The sequence below is a fragment of the Mesoplodon densirostris genome, chromosome 14, assembly GCF_025265405.1.
Source record: "Mesoplodon densirostris isolate mMesDen1 chromosome 14, mMesDen1 primary haplotype, whole genome shotgun sequence".
Taxonomy (NCBI): Eukaryota; Metazoa; Chordata; class Mammalia; order Artiodactyla; family Ziphiidae; genus Mesoplodon; species Mesoplodon densirostris.
In genome coordinates, this window is record NC_082674.1 from 24,593,073 (window position 1) to 24,608,396 (window position 15,324).

At 44.8% G+C, this 15,324-nt stretch overlaps 1 protein-coding gene across 5 annotated transcripts in view; it reads left to right on the forward strand.

Annotated features, from left to right (window-relative positions):
- Positions 1–4,958: 4,958 nt before the first annotated feature.
- Positions 4,959–15,324, forward strand: part of LCLAT1 (lysocardiolipin acyltransferase 1) — a 178,386-nt gene continuing 168,020 nt past the window's right edge. For 2 of the 5 annotated variants that reach the window (XM_060117570.1, XM_060117572.1), the window contains exon 1: positions 4,959–5,164. The gene's annotated coding sequence lies outside the window, so the exon portion shown is untranslated. The remainder of the gene's footprint in view (positions 5,165–15,324) is intronic. The other 3 variants (XR_009534329.1, XM_060117569.1, XM_060117571.1) reach the window with 2 other exon arrangements.

Here is a 15,324-nt window from a genome sequence, read left to right on the forward strand (position 1 = left end):
AAGAATGCTTGGTAGATCTCTTCAGGTTGAGGTGGAAGGTGGCTAGTTTTAAGTAGGGCTCAGATCCATAAAGGACTCAGTAGCAGGTCCAACCTCAGAACAAGCAGTCCTGCCACTTGGGCTCTATCACCTGATACATCTCATGATACTAGAAGTATCTGTGGTAGAGAAAAGGCCAAGTGGAGTCTCTGGCAAGACCCAAAAGAATAGTCACAGTGCGGCCCACTGTGGTTCTGGAGAATGGCCATGCCAACTGTGGGAGAGAAACATACACATTTGAAAAGCATCCCCGGGGAATTCCCTGGCAGTCCAGTGGTTAGGACGCAGTGCTTTCACTGCCATGGTCCAGGTTCAATCCATGATCCATGCACTAAGATCCTGCAAACCATGCAGTGTGGCCCCCCCCCCCCAAAAAGAAAAGCATCTCCTGGCATGCTACTGAGCCCTAATAGAAGCTGAACATTTCATGGGGCATCAAGTGACCATGCAACCCAAACTGCCCATCATGAATTGGATAATAGCAGGCCCACCACCTCATAAGTGTGGGCAGGCCTAGCAACAATCTTTTCAAATGGAAGTGGTGCATTGGGAATGAGTTTGAGCAGGTTCAGAGGACACACATAAGCTGCATGAACGGATGGCCCAGATCCCATTTCTCCTACCACTGTTGTACCCACACCTCTTCCTTAATCCATGGGGAGTTCTCTTGACCAGAGGATGGAGGCAGAAAAGCCTGAGCTTTGTAGAAGATTGATAGGTTTGGTCTGTGGATACACGAGGAAAATGGATTGCTGCTTCACTGCAGACCTCCTAAAGGTGAGAGTGATTATCCCAATGGGCAGGGTTTAGGCCTGTGTTACTGGTCATCTATTTTGTGTGGGAGAGAATTGGCTCAAGAGAAGGACATACATGGGCACTGGCAGTGGCAAATGGCTTAGCTGGCTCGTCAGTGGGTCTGGAAGGAGCAAGCTTGGAAGACTGGAGACAGGAAAACCTGGGGTAGAGACCTAAGGGAGTGAACATAAATTGTGAGAATCTTTGTATCATATGCTAATGATCCCCAAAGAACATTCAACACAGCTTGGCAGAAGAGTTAGGATTAAGGGCAACAAAATACTAAAATCCTTGTAGTTTTTTTTTTTTTAAATTTTATTTATTTATTTATTTATTTATGGCTGTGTTGAGTCTTTGTTTCTGTGCGAGGGCTTTCTCTAGTTGTGGCAAGTGGGGGCCGCTCCTCATTGCGGTGCGCGGGCCTCTCACTGTCGCGGCCTCTCTTGTTGCGGAGCACAGGCTCCAGACGCGCAGGCTCAGTAATTGTGACTCACGGGCCCAGTTGTTCCGCGGCATGTGGGATCTTCCCAGACCAGGGCTTGAACCCGTGTCCCCTGCACTGGCAGGCATATTCTCAACCACTGTGCCACCCCTTGTAGTATTTTGTTGAGTGAAGGTGTAACCGAAAGTGGGGTCCAGCTGCTTACCGCTCAAAAGCCAATAAAGAGGCAAGGTTGGTGGAAAGGAAAGTTTGATTTATATTGGACACCAGCAACAGCAGGGGGTGGGGCAGACATCTGTCCAAAGGCCAACTCCCCCCACCTCCCCCTCCCAACAATCAGGGGGTAAGAGCTTTTATAGACAGAGGCAGGGGGCCACATGCAGAAACAGCACAGTCAGCTCTGACAGTCATCCTGAAATTGGTCATCGGTGGTCTGACCAGAGTCATCTTGATTGTTTTAAGTACAATTAATCTTTAGTTCCAGGGTCGGTTTGTTCCCACTTCCTTGAGGCCAATTCTCAGAATTGTGGCAGCATATGTCATGACTACAGTCTGGTCATCATGTACTTAACTTCTTCCATCTGGTGGGGCTTTCAGTATCAGACAGCTCACAGGTTATGGCTCAGAATATTATCTCTAGCCCTTGAGAAGGAACTAAGGGTCCTTGACTTTGCTTAATGACTAAACTATTATTATTCGGTCTCCTTTGACTGTTTTCCTTTGTTTCTGCATTTTCCCACTTTTCTGATTAAACTTATTCTTTGGCTAAAATTTTTCTACAGAAAAAAGGCAGGTGGAGGACTTGGGCGGGGAGGGACCATAGGGTCCTGCTCTGTTTCAGAGGGGGATAGGAGGATCTTCTGGTATTTATAACGAGCCTCTCTCAACCTGTGTTTATGCTAGTGAGTTGATTCTGGGAGCATGGAGGCTGGATGTCAGAGAAACCAACCCTGAGATTAGACGGTTGGAACTTTCAACTCCACCCTTCAACCTCCTGGGAGGGGGTTGAGTTAATCATTAGCGGTCAGTGATTTAATCAATCATGCCTAGGTAATGAAATCTCCATAAAAAACACAACAGGGTTCTGAGAGTTTCCTGGTTGGTGTAACCAGCAAGGTGCTGGGAGGGTGACACACCCAGAGGGAGAATGAAAGCTCTGAGTACCCTCTCCGCAACCCATACCTTGCCCTACGTATCTCTTCCATTTGACTGTTCCTAAGTTGTATCCTTTATAATAAACCAGTAAATGTAAGTAAAGCATTCTCCTGAGTTCTGTGATCTGTTCTAGCAAATTGGACACTGAGCAGGGCATTGTGGGATGCCCCGATTTACAGCCAGTTTGTCAGAAGTACCCAAGGCCCAGACTCTTTTTTTTCTTTTTTTGGCCACATCACGCAGCATGTGGGATCTTGCTTCCCTGACCAGGGATCGAACCCATGCACCCTCCAGTGGAAGTGTGGAGTCTTAACCACTGGACCACCAGGGAAGTCCTGAGACCCAGACTTTCTATTGGTGTCTGAAGTGGGGAGCAGTTTTGTGGAACTAAGCCCTTAACCTGTGGGGTCTGCATTAATTCCACGCAGTTAGTGTCAAAACTGAATTACATTGCAGGACACCTAGTTGGTGTCCACAGAGAACTGGAGCGCTGCTTGGTGTGGAGAAGCCACACATGTGGTGGGTGTCAGAAGCAGTTTGGGTAAAGAAGAGCTAATACCTTCAGACTCCATAGTTTTGACCCTTTCCTTCAGGTTCTACCCCTCCACCCTCCAAAAAAGCCTAAGGCTAGGAAAGTGAAATAGAGAAGAAACCAGGATGATTCATCAAGTCAGTTAAACTTTATTCAGCATCTGCTGTATTCAAATGTGTGGTGTTCTCTTTCTCAGTTGGCACTGTTTGTTTTAGGAGATGCAAAGATAAACTATTATATAATCCCTTCTTTCAAAACCCCAGGGTTTTCCCCGCTGGCCTCTGACATCAAGAAAGTTAAAAACTTGTAGGGTTGGGGGGAAGAAAAGAATTTAGAGAACTCTTATATTAGTGATCTTATTTTACAGATAAAAAACGAGGCCTAAGGTCACAGGGGTAATTGACAGAGTTGGCTCTTGTATTGGTGTTTCCCTCTGTTGTTTATCTTCATTTTCTAACACAATTTCAGCATATCTTAAAATATTTCAATATTTCTGAACAAAATTGGAGAGTCTGTGAAGCTGATTTAGAAAAAGAACAAGGGAATTTTTGATTCACAGAGAGCTCTGGAGTATATATATATATATATATATATATATATATATATATTTATTTATTTATTTATTTTTTATTTATTTATTTTTTTTCTGTGACACATGGCTTTTGGGACCTTTGTTCCCTGACCGGGGATTGAACCCAGGCCCAGGCAGTGAGAGTGCCAAGTCCTAAACACTGGATTGCCAGGAAATGCCCATGGAATATAATTTAGCTATACTGAAGCTATGCATCCCAAACCTAGATGTTCATTATTGTTACACTACAAATATATGAGGACAGGAATCTTGTACTCTGAAACAAAATTCATCCCCTTCTGTGCCTTGTTGAATAAATGAATAAAACACATAAACATACGTAAAGTGGCTAAGTGTGTGATGGGTGGCTATGTTTATTCTTTTTAGGATTTTAATTCAGTGAATCTTTGTTGAAGACTCGCAGGAGGAAGGCATGGTGTAGGAAATGAAAAAAGGTTTAATCACAGTCCCCACCATTATGGAGCCTTAGAGTTTAGTAGGTTAGGGGACAGATGTCCCACAGTAGAAAGTGCTGAACGCCTTTTATGAGGGTTATCATGAAAGTACTGTGGATGCTCAGAGGAGGGAAAGCTTCCCTAGGACTGGGGAAGCTGCATGCTCCGGAGAGCTTGGTGCTGCGCGTCAGGAACCTGAGCTCTAGAACTGGTTCTACTACTGACTTGCCCCTGTAGGTTAGGCTTTGTGGACAAAGAATATCACCAGCCATTTCAATAAACAAAGGATGTTGTGGCCATCAAGCCATCAGCCAACACAGTTGCCGCCCCTCCCCCGCACTGTGCACCCTGAGGGAGTTCAGGATGGAAAAAAACCCAGGATACTGGCCCTAGACGGTTAAGGTGCATTTCAAAGGAATGATTTTGACGAGCCCAGACTCTGGCGTCTTTACATAGGTAGAAAAGTGCTAACTTCATTAACTTGAGATGTCTGGTTTTTAATGATCAGTAACCTTTTAAAGTTCCGACTACCTGGTTTTTGTTGCAAAAGCTCCTAAATATCCTGGCTCCTTCCTTACCTCTTCAGCATAGTCCCTCAGAGCGATCTGAGAGGCTGCCTTTTAGGCTTAAGTCCTCAGTAAGTTCGTCCAGTAAAACATAATTCTCAATTTTTAGGTTGTGCGTTTCTTGTCAGTCCACAGTTTGTAAATTAAACTCCCCAGATTTCTGTTGTCACTTTGAAACTCCAGGGGTTAGAGGGACCATTAGGTTCCCAGGGACAATGCCCTCCGGCATTCCCTATTTCTTATTGCTACTCGCCCCTACAGTCCCTCGCTCTGTGGGTCCCTCCTTTCCTGGAGGCGGGCCGGAAATGAGCGTGGTCACTTTAAGGGAGCCCTGAGAGTCCCGCGCCGGGGGAGCCCCAGGCGGGGGAGCAGGGGCGGGGCTCCGGGGACCCGGGCTTCTCACGCAGCTGGGGACGCCGCTGCCTCAAGGCGCTCGCAGCCAATCAGGATGGAGCTTGCCGGGACGCATTACAAGGGCGACTGGCCCGAGGCCTCCCGCTTCGGGATGAATTAGCGGCGGGTTGTGCACGGAGGTTGTGACCCCCAGGGATTCTCCAGTTCGCCCACGTGCTCCCCACGGCGTCGCGCGTGGTCCTCTGCTGGTCACAGGTGAGAAGCTGGAACCGTCAGGTGGGGTTTACGGCACGGGGAAAATGGCGGCGGCGGCCGGGGGATCCTGGGTCGGCGGAGGGGGAGCAGCCCCATGGGCTCTTCCACCCGAGACGCGGGCCTCCCTAGGCTGCGGCCCCCTGTAACGGTTACTTGACGGGTAATTGGGGTCACCACGCGGGTGGCGGCGCCGCCAGCTCAGGTGAGAGGAGGCGCGGGGAAGCGACTCCCGGAGGCTAGAGGAGGCGCGGGGAAGCGACTCCCGGAGGCTAGAGGAGGCGCGGGGAAGCGACTCCCGGAGGCTAGCGGAGGCGTCGGGGGCCGCGGGGCTGCTCAGGCCGGGTCGACGTGGCCGCGGGAGGAGGAGGGCCAGGTATCTGATAGGTGTTTACAGAAGAACACCAAGACCTTCCGGCTCCAGATCGGGGCGGGTCCGGGAGCTGCATCGCTGCGAACACAGTCCAGGCTCTGCCACTGTTAAATCAGATGTGCCAAAGGTTCCAAGTGGCCGCCACGTGCGAGGCTTGGACATGAGCTGTGCAGGGAAAGGGCTGGATCTGGCTTATTTGTGTATCCTCCAGGCGCCTGCCTGTAGGTGCCAGAGTGGCAGTGCCACGAAAGGAAAGGTAGGCCCTAGCCAGGGGCTGATGTCAAGTCTGATCGTCAGGGTGAATCTGAGCTCTTAGTTGTCCATTTGAAGAGAAGAAATAAAAAGTTCGGGCGCTTAGCTGTTGGGAGAGACGTTTTGCTTCCTTGTATTTCCTTGGTTCCGGTGGGTTCCCCGGGAGCATTGCCTCTGCCTTCGAAGTTCATTAACTCTATTCCATGTGCACTTGGCTGCATGTTAAGACTGAGGATTGACTTTAAGCTGAAGCCCAGGAATGTAATGAAGATAAGTATAGGTGAAGGTGTTAACAGTAATGAAATTTTGTCCATTCATGTAGGTCCCTTATTTGAGCAGAGACCTGTCATGAAGTATAACTAGTTGGATTAGTTTTCAAAAAACTGTCTTGATGAAATGCCTTTTTGCAAAACTGTTATGTTTTTGAGAGTAAAAGATTCATTAAAATTTTTTTTTTAAATTCCTATTGCTACATTGTACTTTGATGTGACAGATAGGTAAATTAAGTGACTTGTTTTTGGTAGCAGTCTTAATTTTGTGGAGTGCCTTGTTCTGTTATTGAGAAAGCACAGTGGCACTTTTTGTTTGTTATCAGTAGTTGCCTTTGGACTGCCTGCTACGAATCAGGCACTGTGAAAATGAGGCTTCTCTTACCTTTTAATTTGAGCAAATGGTGATCCATTTCTTCCCACCAGGTGCTTAGTCTGGCTGTTGCTGACAATCAAGGATAAACAATGGGGAAAACCCAAAAGAATCTTTCTTCCACACTGCATCTGTGGAGATTTAGTCAGTTTAGTCTGGGGCTGGGGTTAGGCGTAGTTTCTGGTTCTTACTCTGCCATTTAAAATATCTTAGGGAAGGGCTTCCCTGGTGGCGCAGTGGTTGAGAGTCCGCCTGCCGATGCAGGGGACATGGGTTCGATCCCTGATCCGGGAAGATCCCACATGCCGCGGAGCAACTAAGCCCATGAGCCACAACTACTGAGCCTGCACTCTAGAGCCCGCATGCTACAACTACTGAAGCCCGTGCGCCTAGAGCCCGTGCCCTGCAACAAGAGAAGCCACCACAATGAGAAGCCTGCACACCGCAACCAAGAGTAGCCCCCGCTCACCGCAACTAGAGAAAGCCCGCGTGCAGCAACAGACCCAACGCAGCCAAAAATAAATAAATAAATAAATTTAAAAAAAACTTAAAAAAATAATGGGCATCAAAGGTGGCATGAATATACCACTTAACCAAAGTAACTGGAGTCATCACCATATAAATCACTACTGGATGCCAAGGGAATGAATCACAGTTATTATTTATACAACTAAAAGACCACAAACAAAATTACTTCATTGAAAGTCTGTTCATATATATCACCTTTACACATAACACATCTGCATGATACAGGAAGATGGTATGCATGGTGGTTAAGAACATAGTCTGGTATCATAATGCTAGTCTTGCAATTTGGGGAAAATAACTTAAAACTTCAATGTGCCTCACCTTCCTCAAGTGTAAAACAAAGATGATACACAATGTTGCTGGGTGAATGAGCCCTTATAAGGCCCTTGGAACAGTGCCTGAGGAGTAAATGCATACTAATAAATGTCAACTGTTAACACAGTGCTTTTAGCTTTTTTAAGCCCTTTTACATATACTTTTTTTTTTCTATTTATAGAAAGAAGGTGATATGAATAAAAATGGCTGGGACATTCATTCTTTCATTGAACCTTCATGGAATTGCCCTGCCAAGTCCTTGGGATGTAAAGATTAATTCCTAATCCTGAGTGAGAAAAACAAATAAGTGATTCATTAATACAGGTGATAAGGACTCAAGTATAGTTGTGGTGGGTACAGAGAGCTGCAGGAACACATACTAGGGAACAGTTGCTTCTGCTGGGGTTGTCCTTTGCAAGAAAGGAAGGAGCTGATTGCAGGATAAAGGGAGAAGGGACTTCTAGCCGAAGGAGGAAGCAGTGCAAAATTAGGATGAGAAAGAGGGCATGGGTGCCCAGGTGTCAGGCCAGAATTTTGCAGGAGTTGCTAAGAAAGAAGCCAGGAAAGGTTAGGGCCAGATTGTGAATTCTCAACTAAGAGAGTGACTTTATCCTGTGGGCAGTGGGACCTATAGAAGGATCTTAATCAGATGAGTAACATAATCAACTTTATGTTCTGGAGAGGGGACTTTGGTGGTGACAGGGTCAAAGACAAAATGTAAGGAAGAGACCAGTCAAGGGCAGTTCCCATACTCCAGACCAGAGATGGTGAGGGAGTGAAGCAGGGCATTAACTGTGACAGCGAAGTTCAGAGGCCACCACACATTTGGAAGGCAGAATGGAAGATTGGCTGGGTGTGAAGAATAACTGGGTGGGGGAGGGGAGCACCTGCTGAGCTAGTAAAGAGAAGACTAAGCTGTTATATTTGTTCGTTTTGGTTTTTTGGTAACTGTGGTTGGAGAAAGGAAATTCTGTTAATTAATTTAGGAAAAAGGATGGAGCAAAGAGTTCTTTGTTACTGGTTTTCTGGAGAATTGTAAACCCTCTGAGGTTGTTGGGTCAAATAAGGTGTAATAGAACCTGGCTTAACAGAAGCCTCTAGGCTTTTGATTTCTGAGACTACAGAACACTTAATTATATCATCAAAGTCAGTAGGGTCTAGTATAAAGTGGCCCGTTGGAGGAAAGCCCCTCAAAGGGAGGGGGAAGAATCATCTAAGGTATGTTTGGGGTAAAATGTTAGAATAACAGGTGTTAGAGGGTTTTTCTCACTTTTTTAACATTATGTTTTTAATGTATTTGTACAGAAGTCATTATAATATGGAAGTAGTCACAGATGAATCCTCTAGTTGTAAAACTGATTTCTGCTCAAACATTCATACCACTAAAGTTGTCTGTCACCAACAACATAACATGAATGTATTTCAGATCGACTGCAAGGTGAAATTGTAAACCTTACAAAGATGCAGGAATTCATGAATTCAGAGCAAGGTCAGAACCATTCAAACCATAAGCACAAATCAAAGAACTACTGAGTAGAGTAGGCACAGATTTCTTAAAAAAGACTTAAAGCAATGACTGTAACGATGATTGATAAATTTGACTTCGTTAAAATTGAGAATTTCTCTCCACCTAAAGACACCATGAAGAGAATGAAGGGCAAAATACAGACTGGAAGAAGAAATTCTCAATTCATCTCTCTGACCAAGGACTCACGTCCAGAATGTATGTGTATTGTGTAAAATTAATAAGAAAAAGACAATTTAATTTAAAAATGCACAAAAGTTTTGAATAGGCACTTTCTAAAAGAGGATCTCTGTATGGCCAGTATGCGTATAGAAAGGTGTTCAATGTTATTAGTCAATGGAGAGTCACAGACTCTAGAGTGCAGACTCAGTAGATGTGGTGCACGGGCTTAGTTGCTCCGCGGCATGTGGGATCTTCCCAGGCCAGGGATCGAACCCATGTCCCCTGCATTGGCATGGCAGGCGGATTCTTAACCACTGTGCCACCAGGGAAGCCCTGTGGTAAGTTTTGAAAACAGGAAGTATGAGTCCTCCTACTTTGTTCTTCTTTTTCAAAATTGGGTTGTCTATTCTGGGTCTCTTGTAAGTCTTTATGAATTTTAGAATCAGCTTCTCCGTTTCAAGAAAGAAGTCAGCTGTGGATCTGGTAGTCAGTGATTTTTAATACTATATTCATTGAGTTGTACAACCATTACCACAATTAATTTTAGAACATTTTTATCACCTCAAAAAGAAACCCTGTATCCATTAACAGTGACACCTCATGTCCCCTCATCTTCCCACCTTTGACTTAGGCAAGTACTAATCTACTTTCTGCCTGTTCTGGACATCTCCTTTAAGTAGAATCATATAATATGTGGTCTTTTGTGACTGGCTTCTTTCACTTAGCATAATGTTTTAAGTGTTCATCCCTGTTGTAGCATGTAACAGTACTTAATTCCCTTTTATGGCCGAATAATACTCCATTGTGTGGATATGCCACATTTTATTTATCTACTCATCAGTTGATGGACATTCATGTACAAGTTTTTTGTGCAGATGTATGTTGTAATTTTTTTTTTTTTTTTTGGTATATATCTAGGAGTTGAATTTCTGGGTAATATGGTGTAATTTTTTGAGGAACCATCAGACTTTTCCAGGCTGTACCATTTTACAATCTCATCACAGCATATGGGGGTTCCCATATTTCTCCATCTTCCCCCAACACTTGTTATTATCTTTTTGATTATAGCCATTCTAGAGAAGTTATAATAAAACATTCTCCTGAGTGTGAGTTGATATTATGGTTTTGATTTGCATTTCCCTGATGGCAGATGATGTCAAGCATCTTTTCATGTGGTTATCAGGCATTAGTATATTTTCTTTGGAGAAATGTCTATTCGGATCCATTGTCCATTTTTTTAATTGGGTTATTTGTCTTTTTACTACTGAGTTACAGAAGTTCTGTATATATTCTTGTTATAAGCCCCTTATCATATATATGATTTGCAGAAGTTTTCTTCTATTCCGTAGGTTGTCTTTTCCATTGAAATGCAGTTTGCAGTTGCTTTTTTTCTTTGGTGTATTTATGTTGTATCTGCACCCTTACTGAACTCACATATTAGGAGGGTCTAGGAGGTTTTTGGATAGATTTCTTGGGATTGTCTATGGAAACCATCATGTCATTTGCAAATAGGGACAGGTTTATTTCTTCTTTCTGTATGGCTTTTATTTCCTTTTCTTGCCTTCTTGCATTGACTAGAATTTTCAGTACTGTGTTGTATAAGACTGGTGAGAGTGGACATTGTTGTTCTCAATAATAGGGGCAATGGGGCTTCCCTGGTGGCGCAGTGGTTGAGAGTCCGCCTGCCGATGCAGGAGACACAGGTTTGTGCCCCGGGCCGGGAAGATCCCACATGCCGCGGAGCGGCTGGGCCCGTGAGCCATGGCCGCTGAGCCTGCACGTCTGGAGCCTGTGCTCCGCAACGGGAGAGGCCACAACAGTGAGAGGCCCGCGAACCGCAAAAAAAAAAAAATAGGGGCAATGCATTGTTTATTTTTTCTTTTAGCATTAGGTGTAATGATGTTTGCTGTATGTTTTTTTTATAGTTGCTTGTTATAAAATTGAGGAAGTTCCCCTGTATTCCCCTTTTTTTTTTTCTGAGAGTTTTACTCATGAACAGGATTGCTTTTTATCAGATAATTTTTTCTGTATAGATTGGTATGATCGTGTGAATATGTATTTTATCAGTTTGTTAATATTGTGGGTTACATTGATTCTTTTTTTTTTTTTTTTTTTTTTTGCGGTATGCGGGCCTCTCACTGTTGTGGCCTCCCCCGTTGCGGGGCACAGGCTCCGGACGCGCAGGCTCCGGACGCGGCTCACGGGCCCAGCCGCTCCGCGGCATATGGGATCCTCCCAGACCGGGGCACGAACCCGTATCCCCTGCATCGGCAGGCGGACTCTCAACCACTTGCGCCACTAGGGAGGCCCTACATTGATTCTTGAATATTCAACTAAGGATTTCTGTGCCTACATTCATGTATTGGTCTATAGTTTTTTTTTTTTGTACTGTCTTTTCCTGGTTTTTGCATCAGGGAAGTACTAGCTTCATAAAGTGAATTGGGACGTGCTCCTTATTCTTGTGTTTTCCAGAAGAGATTGTGTTAATTTTTCTTTTTTTTTTTCTTTCTTTTTTTTTTTTTTTTTTGCGGAATGTGGGCCTCTCATTGTTGTGGCCTCTCCCGTTGCGAAGCACAGGCTCCGGACGCGCAGGCTCAGCAGCCATGGCTCACGGGCCCAGCCACTCTGCAGCATGTGGGATCTTCCCAGACCGGGGCACGAACCCGTGTCCCCTGCATCGGCAGGCGGACTCTCAACCACTGCGCCACCAGGGAAGCCCTATTTTTCTTTAAACATTTGGTAGAATTCTCTCATCAAACAATCTTAGCCAGGAGATTTCTTTTTCATGAGGTTTTTTTGTTTGTTTGTTTTGCGGTACACGGGCCTCTCACTGTTGTGGCCTCTCTCGTTGCGGAGCACAGGCTCCGGATGCGCAGGCTCAGCGGCTATGGCTCACGGGCCCAGCCGCTCCGTGACATGTGGGATATTCCCGGACTGGGGCACGAACCCGTGTCCCCTGCATCGGCAGGCGGACTCCCAACCACTGCGCCACCAGGGATGCCCTTCATGAGGTTTTAAATTAAGAGTTTAATTTCCTTAATAGTCACAGGGCTATTCAAATTATCTGTTTCATTTTGGGTGAGTTGTGCGCTTTCGAAGAATTGGTCCACTGACACATGAAGCAGGGCTCCTCACTGCTGCTGGGCAGAGGTGGAAGTTTCAGCTCCTCTCTAGGCCTTCACTGATACTACTATGCCTTCTTGCTGTTCTCCACATGGCCTGTACTGACACCACTGGGAGGGGATGGCCTTCTTACCCCTGGAGGGCAGAGAAAGTCCTGACTCTCTACTAGGCCTTGTCTCATACCATCCTGGTGGAGATGAGAAGAGGAGCCTCGTTACTGTCATGGCAGTAGACGTCCAGGCTCTCCAGGTGGTCTTCATAGACACTGAGGCAGGGCAAGGGGGAGTCTTACACCTACTTGGCAAGGGAAGAAAGTTCTGCCTTTGATATCATCCCTGCAGGAGTGAGGGTGGGGGGTGAGGGGAGGGAGTAAGGGGGGTAACCTGTAATGTTGAGGCACAATAGTACAGCCTGGTGAGAGGGAAAGTTCATGCTGCCTACTTGGCTTATCTTGTTGTGGGTGGGGATGAGCCACAGTTTTTCCTGTGGTTTTTGGCTGGAGTGTCAGTGGTTACTGTCTGCAAGTCTTCTGTTTTGCTCTGCTGCTCTTTTCTTGGTTTTCTGAAAGAGCAGGAACTTTTTTGTCAGCCCCCATTGGTATTTCTGGATTACTGGCTGCTTCAGCTCTGTGTCCACGTGATGTATATGAGGCAAAAGGAAAACCCAGAGAACTCACTACCATGTTGTTCGACGGGTCCCAAGGTGTCTCCCTAGCTAGTGTGCCTTCTCTCCGTGCTCAGGGTCTTTTTTTTTTTTTTTTTTTCATTATTTATTTGGCTGCTCAGGTCTTAGTTGTGGCACGCGGGATCTTTGATCTTTGTTGCAGCAGGTGGGTTCTTCAGTTGCGGCATGTGGGATCTTTAGTTGCGGCATGTGAACTTTTTGTTGCGGCATGCATGTGGGATCTAGTTCCCTGAGCAGGAATCGAACCCGGGCCCCGTACACTGGGAGTGCGGAGCTGGACCACCGGGGAAGTCCCACCTTCAGAGTCTTTTGTTTGTTTCATATATGATGTCCAGGGTTTTTAGTTGCACTTAGCTGGAGCAGTAGGAGCAGCACATCTACTTGATTTTACTGGAGTGGTAGTTGGACTGGGATTGGTTTTTCTTATGGAAGAAAACATAGGGTGGAAATTAAGATGCATATATCGGCCAGTTAGACACTTAAGTTAATTTTGGGTCAGTTACTTGGAAGTGACAATTTAACTACGTCTTTTTTCCTTCAGAGAGTAATTCTCCTTGTCATTGTTCAGTAGAACCAAACCCTTGTTAGTTTTAGATCTCTTAAGAAGCTTGACAATCCAATGAATTAATTTATTTCTGCATTTATGTATAAATGCATATTCTAAATTTCTGGTTTAGTATGTGAAGAAAACAGTTTATTGTAGTGAAAGATTAGTTTTATGGAGGGGACTAACTCAGTTTTTCTAATGGTTGTCAGAGATCTTGAAGCTGTGGATTTTTTTCTAAAAGAAGAAAAAGGCAATGTGCATGGTGGTTAAGAACTATGTAAGGAAAATTCGTAAAAGTCTTGAAATGTACAAAAGGGATTATGGGGTGTCTTCATTGGAAACTAGGTGGTCTAAAGCACGTTTCCTGGAGATCTAATCTATGGGATCTACATCTTTTATTATTTTTTGATTTATTTTATAATGTTGTAAGTTGTGAACAACTCACAGCAGTGCAAATTACTCTTGTCCTTAGACATGCAAATGAATTTTGTTGGTTGGAGGTACTGTTGATTTCTTTTCCTCTTTTGTGGGGGATCTGTCAAGCAAATCCATTTCACCATTCCTGATTGCCTGTATGTTTGTGTTCTTTGGATTCACTTTTGAACCAGATGAAATATCTTATTTATTCCATAATTAATTAATGAATTACATAAATCATAGACAGGCGTTCATTTTATATTTGTATGGGAGACACAGTGTTATCTTTTTGTTTGTTTGAATTATCCTTTTAACAGCTTGAACTGTGATGTGCTTGAATCCCACTGTAGCGCTTACTGTCATTGTGATTTTCTGTAATACTCCCTACAGCTAGGTAGGTTCTGGTTTTCTCATCCTTGTTTTATAGATAAAGAAAAGGAAGCTTTTAAGAAGTCATATAACTTGCCAAGAGCTGGAGGTGTTAGAGAACCCAGTGCTTTCTGACTTTTAACCCTTTATGCTCAGCCGACTTCCTTCCTTGCTTTAGATGTTACTGTCTCCCCCAAATCTGGCAACTGTGGACTAAGGAGTAGTTTTGCTAGAATACACTTTTATCACATCATTTTTTTTTTTTTTTTTTTTTTTTTTTTTGCGGTATGCGGGCCTCTCACTGTTGTGGCCTCCCCCGTTGCGGAGCACAGGCTCCGGACGCGCAGGCTCCGGACGCGCAGGCTCAGCGGCCATGGCTCACGGGCCCAGCCGCTCCGCGGCATATGGGATCCTCCCAGACCGGGGCACGAACCCGCATCCCCTGCATCGGCAGGCGGACTCTCAACCACTTGCGCCACCAGGGAGGCCCTATCACATCATTTTTGACTAAAGAACTGTCAACTCTAGATTATTGTAGGATAAAACCCACACTTCTTAGGCAGCCATTCAAGGCTCACCACAGTCCGTCAAGCCCAAACTAATAATAATACTGTCCCAAACTTTATATAGAAGCAAAGCAAACAAACACCTATTGTGTTTCTTGGATGGGCCACCACTCAATGTGTATCTCCAGTGAACTGCACTCCAGTTCCTTATAAACTATAACTGGGAAGTCAGAATATATTAAAAGACTGTCAGTATAAAAATAGCACATGCTGATCAATGAGCAGTATAGATATTGAAATGCTTTTGGAGTTCAAAAAAGCAGCAGGTTCATGGAGCAGATGTATTTGGAGCTTGATCTTACCAAGATGGTAGGATTTTGATAATTGTCTCATCTGGGGAGAGGACCCTTGTAGTGAGGAAGCTCATGAGTGAAAGGAATGGAGGAGGTTGTTGGACATGTATGGAAAGGTGGTGTTGATGGCAGTGAATAGTTTATGTGGAGGAAACCTTTCCTGAAGGCCAGGGTCTAGTCCCTGCCTCAAAACATGTCTTCAGAAGCTGCAGCATAATGTTTTAACTAACTGAATTTGTGCTAGGTCTCTGTTCTTTGAAACTAGAGTTGTTTGAAATGACCCCAAACTATTTTAGGACCTACCTAGGTGATAAGGTTGGGTGATCATGTTGGTTAACATTACTTTTAGTAATGCAACATCAGAATA